This window comes from Protopterus annectens, chromosome 12.part0 (genome assembly GCF_019279795.1).
Source record: "Protopterus annectens isolate FY-2018-M chromosome 12.part0, PAN1.0, whole genome shotgun sequence".
NCBI lineage: Eukaryota > Metazoa > Chordata > Ceratodontiformes > Protopteridae > Protopterus > Protopterus annectens.
Genome location: NC_056746.1, coordinates 1,266,601,379 through 1,266,614,011, shown reverse-complemented (window position 1 = coordinate 1,266,614,011; position 12,633 = coordinate 1,266,601,379). Strand labels below are relative to the sequence as shown.

At 46.8% G+C, this 12,633-nt stretch overlaps 1 protein-coding gene across 5 annotated transcripts in view; it reads left to right on the top strand.

Annotated features, from left to right (window-relative positions):
• The window catches only part of SLC2A10 (solute carrier family 2 member 10), a 292,177-nt gene that overhangs the window by 263,963 nt on the left and 15,581 nt on the right, over positions 1-12,633 (top strand). The window lies entirely within an intron of this gene.

Here is a 12,633-nt window from a genome sequence, read left to right as displayed (position 1 = left end):
GCCCGTGGTTACCACATGACTATAATGACGGTCAAAAGATGTAGATGGAGGGGATGGTGGCAAGGAGAATAGAACTGAATCATTAAGCAAAGCATAATAAATCCGAATCGAAGGTGTCAGATCCATTACATTGCACAATGTATTACATTTAGAATCGAGAAAGAAGAAATTTCTTAGTTTGCAGAAAAGCAGAGGAGGGCATTTTACGGTAATCTGCGGGGGGTACCTCGGCCCCATAGTCCCCGGATCCGTCTATTCTGCTGAGCGATATCTAAGTCCAGACTATTCGACTACTACACTTTCTGCACCACGAAGGACATAAGGTAAATAAGATTCCCTACTATGCGGAAGAAGTGCACCCGCTATTTTCCATTACAGTAAGACCTTTATACAGACTGTAGATTGCAAGCTGACAATTGAGAGATGCACTACCTTAAAATCAGCGACATTGCTACCTGTTGCTGAAGGACGGATCTTAAAAGATCACCCTTACTACATGCGGACTGGACACTGTTTGCAATGGAAAAATAGGGGTTACAACCAAACGGGAAAGACATTATACAAAGACCTAATCCTTGAATTACTACAACAAGCCGTCCAAGGTAATGCCCTAGCAGACATGTCCAGTACCTTTTCACTTGAAACTAGTTGTGCAGCCCTTCCCATCTGGGCCCTGCAGCTATTACCTTTTTAGGAGGGGAAGGCATATGCTGCATATTTTGTCTTTTTTTTGTTATCCTGCATAGTATGTAATAAATGGGGAGGGGGGTCAGAGTTGCCGGCATCATTTTCCAACACCCCTATCCTTTTCATACAATATGCTAAGTGGTGTTGCTTTTTTTGTGACACATCCGGATGCTCAATCAAAAACACCATTGTGCCTACCACCCACAGTCAGTAGGGTTTCTGTCTTGGACTCTACTACCTCCCTCCCTTCCCCTCCCTTCCTCCTCAACTCCTCAAAGTCTCCCATTTATTTTGTGTTGTTGGTTGTACCTATTACTGCCCCGCAGTGTGGCAAAACTTGTTGCTTGGCGGGAGCGGGGAGTGAGGAGATAGCATTTCGGATTAAAAAAAGGTCCATGGATCCACCCCCTAGCACTGCAAATATTTTCTTTTGGTCATTTCTTTTTTTAATGAAGCTAGCCATTCAAAAGAGACAAACACACCACCAGCATCCAAACAAACTTTAATACATATCAATTATTAAATGCATATGCATCCTCAATGAATGTCTCAAATTGTTGGGTATGTACTGCAAATAGTTGTTGTTTGAAACCACAGAAGTACCACTGAGCATCAATGTAAATGATACTAGTTTGTTGAAAAAAAATTATGTATATGGCCTGTTATTTAAGGGAGGGGGCCAAATGGGAGTTATGAATTTGCCAATATCACCACCCAAAAAATAATGATTGTATTTTATTTTGTGTGGAAAGCATATAAATGGTTACCATTACCATATGGCTGTTCAAAGTTGTTTTTTTGGGATCTGATACCAGTTATCAGACACGCAAATGTATTACCTCAAAGTAAAATACAAATATTTTGCAGTGTATGGGACAGTAAAATCCATCTGGGAACTGAGAAAACTGTCAAAACCAACAAGTTTTTGAACTGACTAAACCTGGTCCAAAAACCCCCTGACTTTTTTTTTCCAAAATCTGGAAACTGGGGGGTTCTGTGTTGATGAACATTTTAATTGCTGTATGTGTTGGTGCAATCATATTTTACCATGTATCAAAATGATAATATCAAGGTTATATCTGCCAATGCTACAAAAGCATATTTCTCTGATTATGAGAAGGTATACATTTTAATGAAAGTCTCTGTGTGCATAGCGTGTAATGAGCGAGGGGAGGGTCTAGGAGAACTTAAAGTACACAAGTAGCTGTGACTGCTGGCATATATCTAGTCATAGGTCTCTCCATCATGCAAAAAAAAAAGCTGTTTTACTTGCTTACAAGAACTTGGTGTGATTCTTCCAGAATATGTTAGAAGAGTAAAATCTTTCGACACTGCCCATGCAGTCTCATGTCAGAATGTCCTTGAAAGGGGTTTTGCATAAGAAGCCCCCAAGAAAACTAGTAGACCCTCCTTGGGATCTTAATTTTGTATTACAGAAGCTAGACTTTGCTGTTACCTCTGCAAGAAGGGTTTCTGAGTTGCAAGCTCTTATGATGAGTCAACCATAGGGACATGGTTTTATTGAAAACTAATCCATCTGAAGTAGGGAATTCATTTGTCAGCAACCTGTGGGTCTTGGATCCGATATTGGATCCGAGCCGGCAACTATTTATACAGCTATGGATCCGAGCTCCTAGCTCCTCCACTCACCCATAATACCCTGCTAACGCCAATTGACCTCAGATCTAGTTTGCCGCTTTTAGAAGAGACAGCTGGATTGCAGTGCTCCTGCCAACTTTCAGATAAGTTCTTAAAAACTTGTTTAAAAACAGAAAAATCTTTTCTTTTTAAATCGTGTGTGTGTTTAGGATCCCTTTAGGTTAATTTTTTCCCCTTTTTAGTGTATTTCCTCCCCTCACTGATCATAGTGTGTGTGTGTTTTTTTTGTGTTTTGGGGCCTGGTGCGCTTGTGTAGTCCTTTTCTTCAGAAATGTCAGAGGCCCCAAAGCCCATTTTTTCTAAGTGCACCGAGTGTGGCCATAAGCATTCACCAGCGGATGGCCACACTCGGTGTGTTCGGTGCCTTGGGGTTGAACACCTGTCCTCAGGATGCAGGATTTGTGCAGGGTTCAACCCCAGGGCACTGAAAGAGCGGAGGTTGAAGCTGGTCCTGGCGGGACTTTTGCCCCTGGAGTCGGCTTCGGCCTCCGCTACTCCCGTGGCACCTCCCCAGCCTGTGGTGGTGGCCACTCCTGCCCCCTTCCTCCGGCCGGGATTCAAACTCCCACTAAAGCGCCGGAGGATAGGGAGGCCAGGAGGGAGAAATGGAGGGAGAAGCACCACAAGCGGCGGGCCGAGGCCTCTGCTTCGGCCCCCCCAGCTAAGCAGGCTTCTCCCTCCACGGCTTCCAGGTCTCCTCCTCCTCGGCTCCGATCACCTTGCTTCTCCCTGGGACCGGAGGAGGAGGAGACCCGATCTCCGTCAAGGTCATCGAGGTGGCACTCCAGGCCTGCCTCGGTGGCCTCGTCGAGATCCACCTACAGCCTGTCTGATGCAGACTTGGACCGGATGATGAGAAGGTTCATCCAGGCCCAGCTGCAGATGGGAGTGCTCCTGCCTCCCCCCCCCCTTCGGGGGGGAGCTCGACACCCATTTTTGCTCCGATAGCTCCTTCTCCGACCCACTTCCTGGGTTCGGAGCGCTTGGAGCCGGGCAGCGTTGGAGCCGGGGGTGGGTCGGCGCCGACAGTACTGTGTACTTCGGATCTGACCCTGCCCTCGAGTCTGTCGGTTCCATCGTCGGATCCGACCTCTCAGAGCCGTGGCCCGAGCTTCGGATCCAAGGGATTCAGTGTGCCTTCGGCTCTGTCCAGGTCTGAGCACACTGGTCCCTCGGATCCGACAGTCTCGGCGCCGGTTCCGATCCCTTCATCGGATCCGAGTGGGAGTTGGCTCTCTGAGCCCAGGGAGAGTGGCTCCCCCTCGGCCTTCGATGTAGTGGAGAGGGCTCTGTCGAGGGCATCCAGACCCCCGGCCCTTGTCTCTGCTCCACCCTGCACTCCCTCTCTGCTGGGCCAGGCTTCCATCACCCGGCCACAGGGACAGCCTGCTTCAATGTCCCAGGTTGTTCCTTTGGAACAGGACATTGCTGGCAAGACCTCTTCGGACAGCCCCCCCGAGGAAGTGCCTCGCAAGCATAAGTGTAAGAGGAGGCACATGGACTCCCCCGAGTCCTTAGCAGAGGACACGGACTTGGATGAAGGGGAAGGCTCCCCAAGATCACCCCCTGAGGATGTCTCCTTTGGAGACATCATGGAAATGCTTAGGCTCGGGGGGTGGTCTGCCCCCAAGGCTTCCTCCGACGAGTCCGTGTTCCTGGAGGCATTCGAAGCAGGCCCGTCTACCTCTTGGGTGTCCCCTCCGGCTGACCCCCTGGTGGACCTTGTGACCACCAGGGCGTGGAAGGAGCTGGACACTGTGGAGCCTATTCCCAAGCGCCCGGGCAGGATCTTGAGCCCCCCCCCCCGCAGACCGACCCCACTGGAGCAAGGGTCCCCCTGTAGATGCCATGTTGATGGCGGCAGCCACTAAGAGGGAACTAGCTCAGGACAGCCCCTCGGTCCATCCCCCGAGCAAGGAGTCTCGATTGATGGATCGCCTTGGGAAGCAGGTATTCAGTTCAGCGACCTTCTCGGTAAGGTCTCTGAACTACATGGCACATGTCATTAGGATGCAGTGCAATCTTATTAAAGAATACGCTGCTTCCCCTCCCGGAGTCCATGTCGGCGGAGGACAAGCAATTGTACTCCACTCATATGGCCACTCTGAGATCTGTTTCCAACACCTCTATGCGGCTTCTGTCTCACGCAACTGAGGGAGCCGCTAGAGCTAGCGGAGCGGGCCTAGTGATGAGGCGCCAGGCCTGGCTCCGACATTGTGACTTTGCGGAGCCCTTTAAGGCATCCTTTGCGAATGCCCCCTTTGATGGTTCTACCTTGTTTGGCAAAACCGTTGGCAAGACACTTGTCCATAGCGAGAAGGATGGGAAGACATTGTCTGCCGTCGGAGTCCGCTTCTCTGCTTCCCAGAGGTCCTTTTCCAAGAACCAAAAGGGACAGAAGAAGATGTGGTTCCGGAAATCACAGCATTCCCAACCTGCTCTGGACAACCAGTCCTTCCGTGGCAGAGGAGGACAGGGTGGACGCCGCCCTAGAGGCAGAGGGGCACCGAGAAATTTTGGGTCCAGAGAATCCTTCTCTGATCGGCCCATGCAACAGCCCTGAAGGGTTGCCCGACTGCTCCACTCTGGAGGCGTCGGGGGCGCTTCTCGAGGCACCTGGCGGCATGGGAGTCCATTATGTCAGACCGCTGGGTGCTTCGGATTATATCCAGAGGTTACAAAATCCCTATGCTTCATGTCCCCAGACTCAAGAACCTCCCCGATGTACCACCCGATGAGAGGGAGGCTACAGCCGCGGAAATCCAGCAGCTGCTTGAAAAAAGGGCCATCCAACCCGTCCCCCTAGACTAGCTCGGATTAGGGTTTTACTCCAGGTTCTTTCTGGTGCCAAAAAAGACGGGGGACCTGAGACCAATCCTAGACCTCTCCCTCTTGAACCTGGCGGTAACCAAGGAGAAATTCCGAATGGTCACTCTTCAATCCATTCTCCCCCTGTTACGGGAGAATGACTGGATGTGCTCTATAGACCTCAAGGATGCGTACTACCACATCTTAATGGACAGACGATCCAGGAGGTTTCTCCGCTTCTGGCTGGGAGCCAGCCACTATCAGTTCAGGATCCTTCCCTTTGGCCTCACCACAGCCCCCAGGGTGTTCACCAAAGTTTTAGCAGTGATAGCGGCCCACCTGAGACTCCAGGGAATGCAGGTCTTCCCGTACCTGGACGACTGGCTCCTGACCGCCCCAACAAGGCATCTACTCTGCTCAGCCAGAGATTTTTTTCTTGCCTAGCCCCCCAGTTAGGCATCACGATCAATATGGACAAGTCTTCCCTTGCTCCAACACAAGTGATAGACTTCATAGGGGCCAGGTTAGATACGAGAAGTCTACGAGCCTACCTCACTTTGGAACGACTACAGAACCTCAGTCTTCATGTGCGGGCCATCCTCCAATCAGAAGCTCCACCCGCGGAATTGGTCCTGAGGGCACTGGGCTCTATGGCAGCGGCAATTACTCTCCTCCTGTGCGCTCGCCTAAACATGAGGGTATTACAGTGGACCCTTCAAGTACAGTGGTCCTTCCAGCTTCTCCCTCTCTATCACCCTGTCTCTCTCAGCAAAGCTTGCAGGAGGGCCCTGTTATGGTGGCTGCATTCCCCAGACCTCCATACAGGTCGTCCCTTCTGCGCTCCACCTCCCCTCGTCACAGTGACCATGGACGCTTCTCGCCTCGGGTGGGGGGGGGGCATTGCTCAGGCAGAACAGTCCAAGGCACATGGAATGACTCAGAGACCTCCCTGCATATCAATGTTCTGGAGATGAGGGCGGTGCTGTTAGCGTTGCAAGCACTTCACAACCTTCTTCCCATCGGAACTATTGCGATACAGACGGACAACATGTCAGTTGTCTGGTATATCAACAAACAGGGGGGAACCAGGTCTTATCCTCTGTGCGAGAGGCCATGAGAGTGTGGGAATGGGCGATCTCCACCATCTACTTTCTAATCGTAATGCACATTCTGGGATGGTCCAACATTCTGGCGGACGAACTCAGCCGCACTATTCTTTCCCCTTACGAGTGGTCTCTCAACTCCTGTGTAGCGAAGCAGATTTTTGCAAAATGGGGGCAACCCTGCTGCTATCTTTTTGCCTCTCCCTCAAATACGAAATGCGACAACTTCTTCGCCCTGATTCCCCCACCAGGGGAAGCCCCGAGAGACATTCTAGTGCATGCTTGGCCGCCCGGTCTACTTTATGCCTATCCTCCTCTTCCCCTGATGCTAAAGATGTTACAGAAAGAGTCTCGGTTGGGGAGCAGGATGATCCTCATTGCCCCATTCTGGCCTCGACAAACTTGGTTCCCTTACCTGTGGTCACACTTGGTGAATCCTCCCTGGATTCTGGATCCCAGCCCAGATCTGATCTCTCATCCATCAGGCTTACCGACCCCGAATCTGGACAACCTGAAGCTGACAGCTTGGCTGCTCCAGTTCCACTCTTAATTAGGACTCCCGGTATCTCCTCTCCGGTCAAAGCCATCTTGGTGGCAGTGCATAAACCTTCCACCAGGAAGGTTTACCGCAGTAAATGGAAGCGCTTTTCCATCTGGGCGAAGCATCATAATGTGGACCCCTTCACTGCTCTTCTAACGTCAGTTTTGGACTTCCTTACCGGGCTTTTTCAGCAAGGGGCTAGCTGTTCGACAGTCAAGGTACAATTGGCAGCCATCTCCCATTACCATGTAGGACACGAGACAGGTCCCTTGATGTCAGCTAAACTATGTAAAACCTTCCTCAAGGGTACCTTTCTGCTTAGGCCCCCGATCAGAGAAGCCATACCCCCTTGGGACCTATCGCTAGTTCTTCAGGCCTTGACTGCTTCCCCCTTTGAACCAGCTGCCTCTGCTGATCTTAAATACCTGTCTTGGAAAACAGCATTTCTGGTAGCCATCACCTCTGCGAAAAGAGTTTCAGAACTTCAAGCTCTTTCCGTAAAACCCCCTTATTTGGTTTTTCATCAGGATAGAGTGTACCTCAGGACCAATCCATCTTTTCTACCCAAGGTGGAATCAGAAACCAATATCAATCAGTCCATCAATCTCCCTGTTTTCTTCCCTAATTACCAAAATAAAGGAGAATACAAGCTGCATTCATTAGATGTGCACAGGCAGCTGCATTTCTATATTCATAGGACTGCTGGTCACAGACACTCTGATCAGCTGTTCATTTCCTTTTCTAAATTCAATTTAGGTAAAGCCATTTCGAAGGTCACCTTATCACACTGGATTTCCCAATGTATCCATCTAGCTTATGAGGCTTCTGGGAGGCCCGCACCTCAAAGGGTCCGTGCTCACTCTACTCGCTCCTTATCTACTTCTACTGCATTCAGATCTAGGGTCCCTTTGGATGATATTTGCTCGGCAGCCACTTGGGCCTCATCTCGTACCTTTATTCACCACTACAAGCTGAATGTCACTTCCAGAGGTAGAGCATCCTTTAGCTCCGCAGTGCTCTGGAACATCCTTCCATGATGGCCGCCCAAGATTCAGGTAGCTGGGGACTCTGTCCCACAGGTTGCTAACAAATGAAGTCTCTACTTCAGACTAAGAAGTTATGTACTCACCATAGCGTTCCATCTGAGTAGGTGACTTCATTTGTCTGCAACCATCCCCCCCTCCTTCCCCCTGGCCTTCAGAAGGGTTAGATGATAGTATTATTCCTGCCTTTTCCTTTTTGGGAACCTTTTCAGGTATATAGGAGGGCAAACTTGATCTGAGGTCAGTTGGGGTTGGCAGGGGATTGTGGGTGAGGGGAGGAGCTAGGAGCTCGGATCCATAGCTGTATAAATAGTTGCCGGCTCGGATCCGATATCGGATCCAAGACCCACAGGTTGCAGACAAATGAAGTCACCTACTCAGATGGAACGTTATGGTGAGTAAATAACTTCTTATTCTTTTATGTCTAAATTGGAATCCGAGTTTACTTTTAGCCAAATTGTCCATCTCCCCATTTTTATTTATTTATTTATGTATTTATATTTGTTGACCGGGAGTGTCCGACTGGACGTAGGTCCATTTTCAGTGGAGGCCCAGGGAGAAAAGCTTCACAGTTAAAATAAACAGACAGTAGTTACATTGGATTACATAGCGATTAACAATTTACATAACAATTACTTACAACATATTTACAGATGCAGAACATAGTACATCAGTAGACAACTAGAATCTTTATCTGTGAAGTACATAACAGACATTAACAAATGTTAAAATAAGACGTTCCTGCTGTATAAGTACTAGGCTTATGAGCATCTGAGCTTGCTATAATCAAGGTAGTTAGTGGAGTGGAAAGAAAGGTAGTGGTTGGATGGGGTGGGTGATATTAGAGTGGGAGTTGCAAGGGCATAGCCAGCATGTTTTTAGGTGCGCTTTTAGTAAAGTTTGAAGTAGGTGAATTATGGTATGGAGGTAATTGTGGGTGGGAGGGAGTTCCATAATTTGGCTATGGTGCAAGAGAATAGTGCTTCGCCAGTAGAGTTATTGGCTTTAGTGATCTGCAAGTGATTTTTGTTGCTGGATCTTAGTGGTCTGGTGGTACGATAGGGTTGGAGTAGATTCTGGAGGGATGGGACATTTAGTGGATGGTTTACTAGTTTGTGGGCGAGTGAGAGTTGATACCATTGAAGGAGGTGAGGGAGTTCAAGCCAGCCCAGTTCAGCAAGTGAGAGACAGTGGTGACTACGGTAGGATGCCCCTGTGGCGAATTTGGCAATTTTGTTGTAGCAGGTCTCTAGCTTGTTTAGATCGCATTGCCTTAGCTTGGTATATATTGGAGTGGCATAAAGTAGGGTGGAGGTAAGGTGGGAATTTGCTATTGAAATCTTTGCTGCTTTGGTGAGAAGATGCTTATTTCTGTATAACGCTCCTAGTTTTTGTGGACTTTTTTTATGGTCATGGATATGTGAATGTCAAATTTTAGTTTATTGTCTATTTCCACTCCTAGCAATTTGGTGTGTTCAGTTGGGAATATAGTGGTGTTGTCTTTTGCTGTGATGTTAAAGTGAGAGTTGTTTTGAGTATGTTTGGTGGGTTGGAAGATGAGTAGTTTAGTTTTGTTTGGGTTGAGTACTAATTGGGCATTGGATAACCAAGTTTCAACAGAGGAAAAGGCTTCCTGTGTGACTTTTTTGCAGTTTGAGTAGGGACTGGGCTGAGCAGATGATGGTCGAGTCATCTGCGTATTGTATGAGTGTGCCATGTGTGGTGGCAGCGGCTAGATTATTTGTGAAAACAGAGAAGAGTAGGGGTCCAAGGACGGATCCTTGGGGAACCCCTATGGAGACAGGTAGTTGGGGAGATATGTCATTCTGCCATACAACGGATTGTTGGCTGTCAGACAGGTAACTCTGAAACCAGTTGGTGACTGATTGTGAGAAGGATAGGTTATTGAGGACAGAGATAAGTTGTTTGTGTGGGACCATGTCAAATGCTTTAGATAGGTCTAGGAAAGTAGCAGAGGAGAGTTAGCCATTGTTTTTATGCTGAAGGACAGTGTTAGTAAAGGAGAGTAAGGCAGTGGTGGTGCTATGGTTTGGTCGGAAACCATGCTGAGTATTGGAAAGGAGGTTGTTAGTAAGGAGGTAGTCTGAGACCTGAGAGTGTATGCATCTCTCTAGTATTTTGGAGAGTGGAGAGAGAATAGCTATGGGGCAGTAATTGGTTAGTTCTGTGGAGGGTCCGCCTTTGTGGAGGGGAATTATATGTAATACTTTCCACAGTGTGGGAACATAACTTTCTGACAGAGATCGGTTAATCAAGATGGATACTGGGTAGGCCAGAGCATCAGCTGCGATTTGTAGGTATTCACTTGGGAGGTTGTCTGCTGCTAATTTGGTGGGTTTAAGTTTAGTTAAGAGTTTTTTATGTTGGAGGTAGGTACAGGAGAAAAAGTGAAGGCAGTGGGGAGATTAGTAGTTGAAGGTGTGGGTTGGAGGGGAGGGGGGTTGTGTTGTTTAGTTAGTGATAGTATGGTTTGTGTGAAGTGTGTGTTGAATGAGGTAGCAATATTTTCTGAGGAGTGAGGGATGTTAGGAGGAGGGGTACTGACTTTACCTGGGTGGAAGATGGAGTTTATGGAGGACCAGAATTGTTTGGGGGCTGTGTTTGGAGGAGTCTAGGGCAGACTGGTAGTATTGGAATTTGTCCTGTTTTATTAGCTTTTTGACTCTATTGCGTAGTTCTAGGAATTTCTGTCTAGTTGAGGGGGTCTTGGTTTTGCTCCAGTGCTCCCAGGCTTTATCCCTGTTTTTCATTTCTGACTTAGTGGTTTTCTGTAGCCACGGGGAGGGTTGTGCTTTGATTCTGGAAAGTCTTATGGGGGCATGGTAATTAAGGATGCTCAGGAAGGTAGTATTAAAAAATTCAACTGCGTCATCAAGACTGAGGAATAGTAATAATAATTTTATTAATATATATATTTATATATATATTAATATATTAATATATTTTATTAATAGTAAGAATGAGGGAGAAAGGATACTGAATACCCTTTTATGTCCATAGGCAAGTCGGGTACTATCTTGACAGAACTAAATCTTTCAGATATTCAGATCAATTGTTCATTTCTTATGACGATAAGAAGGACAACCTGTGTCAAAATAGACTGTGTCCGAATAGTTTTTTTAAGGCTATTACCTTTTTTTTGTACTCACCATAACAAAACTATTCAAGACAGAGTCAAAACCCACTCAACCAGAGCCTTGGCTTCATTTATGTCTTTTTGGAAAGGGTTGGATTCTAGAAGTATTCTTGAAGCTGCTTCTTGGTTCTCTGTATATACTTTTGCAAAGCATTATAAGCTTGATTATTTCTCTACGTCCGGATCAAGGTTTGCTAGGATCATTCTCCAGGGATTCCTAAACTCTTCTCCTTCCACTTCCCAAATGTAGTTAGATAAGGTAATCTATCTGTATAGCCAAGTACAGTTGTGCAAATAAAACTTACTCTGATAGTAGATGTTCGAATATTCACTGCTGCAGTAGCCCTCCATCCCCCTTGTTTATTTATTTTTTGGTGTGCTTTTTATTCCAGGGTGTGGAGATTTATATCCCTAGCATTCTCCTTTCAGGGCTCCACCTCCCTCTCTCTGCTGGAAGAAAAGCTCTGAAGGACTTTGCACCCAAATGTTTCTTTTCGTTAGCTCAGCTCATGCTGCCAACAGTTTGGGCATGTGGAAGGTGCCCTGAAGCTGTGGAAGCTGGCTGGTTGTTATATTCTTGGTAGGATATAACACATGTAGCTAAAGATACTGCAGCAGTGATCATCTGAAAATCTACTGTTATGGTAAGTTTTATTTGTATAACTGTATTTTCATCCTGTGCTTCCAGAATTGGAAGATGTTTTTATTATAGCCTGTAACATTCTTAACAGCCAACTTGCAGACTCTAAGAAAGCAGATATATTATTGTATAAAGTTCTTAAGTCTTACAAATTTTTATTTTCGAGTCCCAGATCAGAGCCTACAGTAACTGCTTTGGCACATCATGCTGTCGATAAAGATTTGGTAAATACTAATCCCTCTGCTTTTGATAAGGATGGGAAAGTCTTTTATATATTTGGGAAAAAAGGTCTATTTCTTCTACCACACATATTTTTAGTATTCTTAATTTTCAGTTGCACACATCACAGTTTTTGCTGGTCACTTTTGAGAACATGAGGAACATTATAGCCACTTTGCCCTGTTCTGAAGGAAAATCTTCCACAAATTAATTAATTGGCTCTGTGTTTCAAGTCACCAAACACTCTCTAAAGTGTGCTTATGTTTACGCTGATTGGTCTTCCAGACCTGCTGCTACTGAAACTGTTATGAGAATGTTTGCATGGTTACATGCTGAAAATGTACCTGAGGATGTTAAAGCTGACATTTTGAAATCCCCTTTAGACAGGAAGGTTGTTTTTGGACCAGCTGCTGCTGAGGACCTATAAAAGTGTGATGAGAGAGGGAAGCTGATTCAGGGGGTGACTCAGATTTTTCAGCCTTCCTACTCCAAGTTTGCACCTACCTGTGCACCTTTTTATAAAAAGCAGAACAAACAAATTTTTGGCAGACAGGCATTCAAAACCAGTGACAAGGAGGTTTCATAACAAAAGGACAAGACTCCTGGAAACAGAGGTAGTCCAATAAGTCTGAATACCATCGGCAAATGGTACCCCCCCCCCCCACTGGCAAGTCTTTAAATCTTCCCCAAAATCAATTTTAACATTTCTCCCTTTGGTAGCAGATAATCTCATCTCATACAAATGGGTTCTGTCCTCCATATGGAAATTCTTTTTT